Genomic DNA, 6,563 nt, shown 5'->3' with positions numbered 1-6,563 from the left:
TATTTGTGGGTCCCAAACGGGGCCCACATGTGGGGTATCGATGCAACCTTTTTGCAACACTTTTTAGTGTTTTTTGCAACGGTTTTTAGTGTTTTTAGCAATGTTTTTTAGTGATTATTAGCAACACTATAAAGACCTATTGCAACACTTTTACAAAAAAATGCTAGGAACTGTTTGTAAATTAACATGCCCATAAATAAGACCATTGTCTTAAAACCAACACAGTCCACAATCCACAATCCATAAATCATAAACATCAGTCCACCAACCACAATATCAGTTTCCCCATACTACCACTACCTTCACCATCACCATACAACCATCCTTATATAAATAAACTTGAACCAATGAGACTACATTTTGCCTTTTGATAGGATTATTACAATACTATATGAACATTCGCATGCAGCTGTTTACTAATGCTATGAAATTACATGGTGTTTGTTGGCCGTTATTTGACAATGATTCTTCTTCCGTGTGGTTGTTTCTCTCCATGGTGAGCCACATTCATATTTTCTTGAATTCCAGTATAATATTTTCTGTCATACAAAAAGTTAATATTAAACCAGAATCTACAAGTAAAGAAAGACACATACAAGACTAGTAATCTACTACATCAAAAAAAATTAACAAGGGTCTTCATACGCATCTTGTATCGCCCAAGGTACCATAACAGACACTACAACACATAAAAGGTTTCCAAGTCAATGTTTAGAGGACTAGAAAAATAGTTCTTATCAATTAGAAAATGCAAACCAGGAGAAAAAAGACATCGGGGGCACTTTCCAAAATCTATTATGTTGATCAAAGTAGAATCCTAACTCTATACAAGGTCAAAGTCCCAGAATAATATTACGGAACACTGAACTATTGATATGAAAACTCAAGCATGACTGAAATTAGTTATACTTGACATGCCTTCTGAAATACTGGTAATGACAGATGTTACAAATTCATTTAGTAAACAGCCAATTGCGATTTATTATAGGTAATTTCATATGTACACTCACTATCAATTCCATAGACATTGTGTCAGAAATCAATTTTCTCACTGTATCTGTCAGGGAGCGTGACAAGAGCTATGTACAGCTGCAGACAAAGCAAGATACAATCAACATTGATTTTGGTTTAAATCAAATCATTCAAAAGTCCAATTTCAGCAACAAGGGATCAACTCTGGTTTGAGGTTTAGCAAGTTGAATAATGTTAAAATAGCTTTACGTCTTACTACTGTTAGTAGTAAGAGATATTATTCAAGGGTTCTTCAAAAGCATTCTTAAAAAGTTAGTGTTTCATGTCATAGGATGCTAAATTAAACGCGTCCATACCGTGCCCTTGAAGGAATAATAAGACCACCAGGTTTTAGCAGGCGATCCCTGGCTGTAAGGATGCTCCCCAAGTTGTTCTGCAAAGTAGCCAATGCAAGATATAAAGACTGATTATAACAACGAGACCGTAAAACTGAAGCTAGACATGGTACAGAAAACAACTTCAATTTGTATCTAATTATGAAAAAATAACCTCATAATCATAGATGAGTAACTGATCCATCCAATCTGAAACTATAACATCAACCTTTTCATTAATTTCAACATCCTGTAGTGCGTTGTGAGAGTAATTAATAAAACTATATATTTCAGTTGTGACAAACATAGTCAAAGAGTTGACATAACGTTTCAAATGATGTCAAGAACCTAGTAATGTACAAAAATGGTAAATAAGCAAACAGACCAATCACGTAGGAAATACTAGTTTAGTTATTAGCAATGAAAACCGAGCAGTGTGCTTACTTAGTGCTTGTGTGTAATTTGTATTGTTTACATAACAGCAAACAACTCAGCTGGTATGGTACATAATGAACCATAATAATATCTGTAAATCAATACTTTCTGGGCAAAGGGTAGATACATTTTAAAATCATTGAGCTCACAGAGAGTTAGTAGAATGAACAGAAACCAATTTATTTGTTACACAATGCAAGTGCAGGGTACAATAAATACAGGGCAGATGGAACTAACCAAGTTAAAAAAGGAAATAAAATAAACACATAGTAGTGTAAAACAGTTAACAGAAGAAGTTGTGCTTACTCAAAGGATGATGGAAGTCGCGTTAATCCACTAAAAGGACACCGGTGAACTCCAAACAACTGCAGAAAATGATCAACAAAAAGAAATTCAGGTCATTAAGATTTTTTTTAAAAAATCTACAATAATATTCTACGAAATTTGAAAGGAGACATTAATTGCCTAACAGACTTGCTGCAGAGCGGAGAGCTAAATAGAAAGATTAGCAAAAGCCTCAACACAATCATCAAAACATAAAAGAACAATTATCTAAGTGTGTACACTCGGTCGTTACTTAACACTAACTAAATTATAAATCAAACATCAATATTAATGTCCAGCTACCAACAACAAATGCTAAGTTAAAATCCAATAATTCTGCTAAAAATATAAAAAATGCATAAACGTAAATCAACAAAACAGGCAGTAATCATTTCAACACATACTGTCCCAAATACAAACTACAATTACAATATAAATTTCTCTATAGACCATGTCCTATAAAAAGCCTAAGCTGTGCAGTTAACCATTTGTATGTATGTGTTTGCTAAATGTGTACAGGGTTAGCAAGACAATGAGCAAACATAGTATGAGATTCAAACCTGGCGGATTATCATCATAATATAGTAGTTTATAAATGTATGTTTTTGTAATGTATTAAGCTCTGAAATGCAAATGAGAAATTCTTGAAGTCTTAAGCGGTTTAACCAATTATAGATAAAGACGCAGAGTTAAATCTTAATGGTCCGCATCCAAGGTAAATCACTTACAATTTTGTTATCCTGGCAGAATCAGAACTAAGGTTGCTGCATCTCAGACCTTCCCAAATAAAGTCTTCTGGTTCACATGGATCTCCTTTCCAGCTGTCTCTTGTCACTTCATACTTAGACTTAGAGTTAAGCATGGCAGCAACTATACACAAAGATGAATACATAGACGTTATCAGAATACCCGGTGATAGTCATTTTACAATTAAATGTATTGACTAAAATGCACATATAGCAGGAAAGGGCAAAAAATGATGGAAATACGTACCATCTGGCTCTTTTATTCCTGAAGTTGAAAATCTTTTAATGGAATAAATTTCGTATGCATTGAGAATGGGTCGAAAGGTTGAATCTTCAATTTTGTTTAGTGATAATATGTACTGGATTGAATCTTTCGATACCTCTATATAACCAAACAAGTAGAAAAAGTCATTGCCACTAGAATTAATCAACATACTCAGTGCATATAATTATAAGCTGATTGAACACTAATCAAGACATCAACTATATATACGTAACAACAAATCTAAAAAATAATTCGAATAATACAGAGAAATACAAGGGTTTTGAGAACTTTTCACCTGAGCCATGGCCTTAAGTCTCATGGACCTGCCTATATCTATACCTCAAACTACAGATTATCCAGCAATTGCAGTGAAATTGAGTGTAGAAGCTTGACTCGGTTGAAGCCCTTAAGTTGACTCACTGAGTTTCATGGCCGAGTTTTGATGCGGCCACCATTGATTTGAGCTTGATTTTCGTGAGGTGAGCAAGGAATCGTCTTTTACTCGCCTGGAATCGTCACCGGAGATGATGAATCTCCATTAATAAACTGAAGAGTTTCAGGATTATTGAGTTTCGTATATGAATCAAGAAAGAAAAGCAGGAAGAATAAGAATTCATGATCAATTTGTATCAACAAACAAGGATTTGGCCTGAACTTTTGAATAAAAATTAGGGTTTCAGTCGGGTTGGGAAAAGGGGATCAAAACACCGGTATTATTATTTATAATGTCCTACCAAAACATTATCAGGTTTTTGTTAAAGTTACAAGCGGCAATTTTGCCGCCTCTGGAACCTTTTCGGGATTTTTTTTATATTAATATTATTTTGATATTAAAATTATTATTTACTTTTATAAATTTTATCATTTAAATTTTAAATTTTAAATTTTAAATTTTAGAATACTTTATACATCATATCATAAATCATCCTTTAACGAATAATTAAATTTTAGTGATCAAAATTAATTATTTTCTTTATATGAAGTATATGTTTTTTTTAATATTTTAATCCTTTTCAAATATTTAAAAATTTATCATGTTATAAATATATCATAAATATCTCTAATAATACCCTATTAACTATATGCGTTAGACCAATGTTGCAATTTAAATCATTAATTTCTCTTTTTTTAATAAATATTATTTTTAACTTAAATGAGAAATAATAAATTAAATAATATATATATATATTATAAAATGATCAATATATATATCAATTATTAATGTGGCTTGTAAAGTTTTATAAAGAGTTCAATTTATCAATATAATATTATAAATCACTACACTAATATGATTAATTTTTAAAAATAAATAAAATAAATATTTCAATTATTATTTTATTTATATGTAAATAATTATTAATTAGTTAAATTAAAAAAAATCATATTTATATAAATGTCATTTTGGTAACACATTTCAACTATACCGCAACATCAAAAAAGAGGGGTTGCGCTAGACATTTGTTTAGAAGGCTACTATTACACTTTTCTTTGCAACCCCATAATGAAGGGTTGTAGAATCCAATCTATGGTATAGTGTTTGTCTTATATAGTAAATCAACATTTTAATCTCTTAGTTAATTGCATGTTAGTTAATAATTTAGTTATAAACACTCTCAACTTGTTATCGTCTTAGCATTGAATAATAACCATACCATTGTTGCATAAGTACATTGATTGAAATTAACCTAAACCAGTCTCTCTGAGAATGAACTAGAATTAATTCTATATTACTTGAGATCACGTATACTTGCGTGAATATTAGCGCGTGTTTTCGTCCTAACAATAAGACAAAAATATATTATATAAGCTAGGTCCAATTCACATATTTCTTTATTTCTCTGTCCAATGCAATCCAAGTTAGATACAACATCTTTGAACGAGCTTATTTTGCATTGAAATGGAAATGTTTCATTTTTTTCTAACACTGGAAAACAGGCTGCTACATTTCTTTTGTGCACTATCAACCCATGTGACTCTGTCCGCTTCTGTCGAGTCCCTTTCAACTACTATCTGGTTGATTATACGTTAAAGCTTTTGAATGTTATCCGTTGATATTATTTTGTTGTCATCCGTTGAAGCTTTGTAGATTAGCCGTTGAAGTTGTTTCCATAGCAATTGATACTCTTTCACATATACAAAATTACAAGGCATCTTATATGTACAATTAACCAACCTATTTTGTATATCTTGCTAGTATTCAACATGACTTAGAAACTACTAAAATTACTAAATCCCCTAGCTATTCTAGTGTACAGAATGCGCTACATACTTATTTAAATAAGTTACTCCATCAACCGATAGATAATTGTGTGTTAGATATATTTGATAATGTCATGGCTAATATGTCTTATGTTAGCTTTCAGATCTTGTGTGAACAGGATAGATCAGTACTTAACTGGTGATCAGTACTTATACTGGAAGTCAGGACTTAAGGATATCAGTACTTATATTATCAGGAGATAATCATCAGAAGATAGATATCAGAACTTAAGTGCTGAAGGACGATCAGATAAGGACAGTAGCTGATTAAAGGAAAGAAGATAGAGATAAAACATAAGAAGAGATATGCATGAAGAAGGAATTCCGTGAAGAATGGAATACTTGGAATAGAAGATATCTGATTGATATATTTTAGGAAGCAGAATTATATTCCATATCAATTAGCGATTATCTTGTAACTGTGTAGTATATAAACACAGGCATAGGGTTTACACTAGATGTGTTATCATATTCGAGAAGATTATTCATTGTAACCCTAGCAGTTCTCGTGATATTTGTTCATCACTGAGAGGTAACAGTTTCATATTGTAACAGAGTTTATTGTTTCAATTAAGTTTGTTACTCAAGTTCTTTAAGTTTGATTTGAGTGTACTATACACTGTATTCACCCCCCTCTACAGTGTGTGTGTGACCTAACAATTGGTATCAGAGCATATCTGTTAACTTACATACAGTTAAAGATCCAAACACAATCATGTCGGACACAGAAACTCCAACTAAGCCTACCAAAACTGAGGAACCACCAAAGACACAAATTCAGAGTCGGTATGAGACCATCAGAGTCCCCATACTGAGACCATCTGAATATCCCATATGGAAGGTAAGGATGACCATGTTCCTGGAAGCAACAGATCCAGAATACCTGGATAGAATCAAGGAAGGTCCTCACAAACCAACCAAACTCGCTGTTGCAGTTGCAGGTGAAGCAGCAACGACCGTACCAAAGGAGAAGAGTGATTATACTGCTGAGGACATAGCATCAATTGCTAAGGATGCTAAGGTACGACACTTACTACATAGTGCCATTGACAATGTAATGTCAAATAGGGTAATCAACTGCAAGACTGCTAAGGAAATATGGGATGCTCTGGAAACAAGATGTCAGGGAACTGACACAATTAAGAAGAACAGAAAGACAATACTCACTCAAGAGTATGAACACTTTGA

At 32.5% G+C, this 6,563-nt stretch overlaps 1 long non-coding RNA gene across 5 annotated transcripts; it reads right to left on the bottom strand.

The window, feature by feature from the left end:
- Nucleotides 1–205: 205 nt before the first annotated feature.
- On the bottom strand, nucleotides 206–3,869 carry LOC141678677 (uncharacterized). Of its 5 annotated transcripts, XR_012557851.1 has the most exons (7): nucleotides 3,099–3,869; nucleotides 2,834–2,975; nucleotides 2,088–2,146; nucleotides 1,522–1,596; nucleotides 1,329–1,405; nucleotides 1,011–1,089; nucleotides 206–539 (listed from the first exon to the last, which is right to left on the bottom strand). It is a non-coding gene; the product is annotated as an uncharacterized LOC141678677 (long non-coding RNA). The 5 variants fall into 5 exon arrangements; XR_012557850.1 differs by lacking the exon at nucleotides 1,011–1,089 and having other exon boundaries at nucleotides 3,099–3,859; XR_012557848.1 differs by lacking the exon at nucleotides 1,522–1,596 and having other exon boundaries at nucleotides 3,099–3,858.
- Nucleotides 3,870–6,563: the final 2,694 nt, after the last annotated feature.

This window comes from Apium graveolens, chromosome 8 (assembly GCF_009905375.1).
Source record: "Apium graveolens cultivar Ventura chromosome 8, ASM990537v1, whole genome shotgun sequence".
In the NCBI taxonomy this organism is placed as follows: domain Eukaryota; kingdom Viridiplantae; phylum Streptophyta; class Magnoliopsida; order Apiales; family Apiaceae; genus Apium; species Apium graveolens.
Note: the sequence above shows the minus strand (reverse complement) of the source record. Positions and strands in the feature narration are given on the sequence as shown.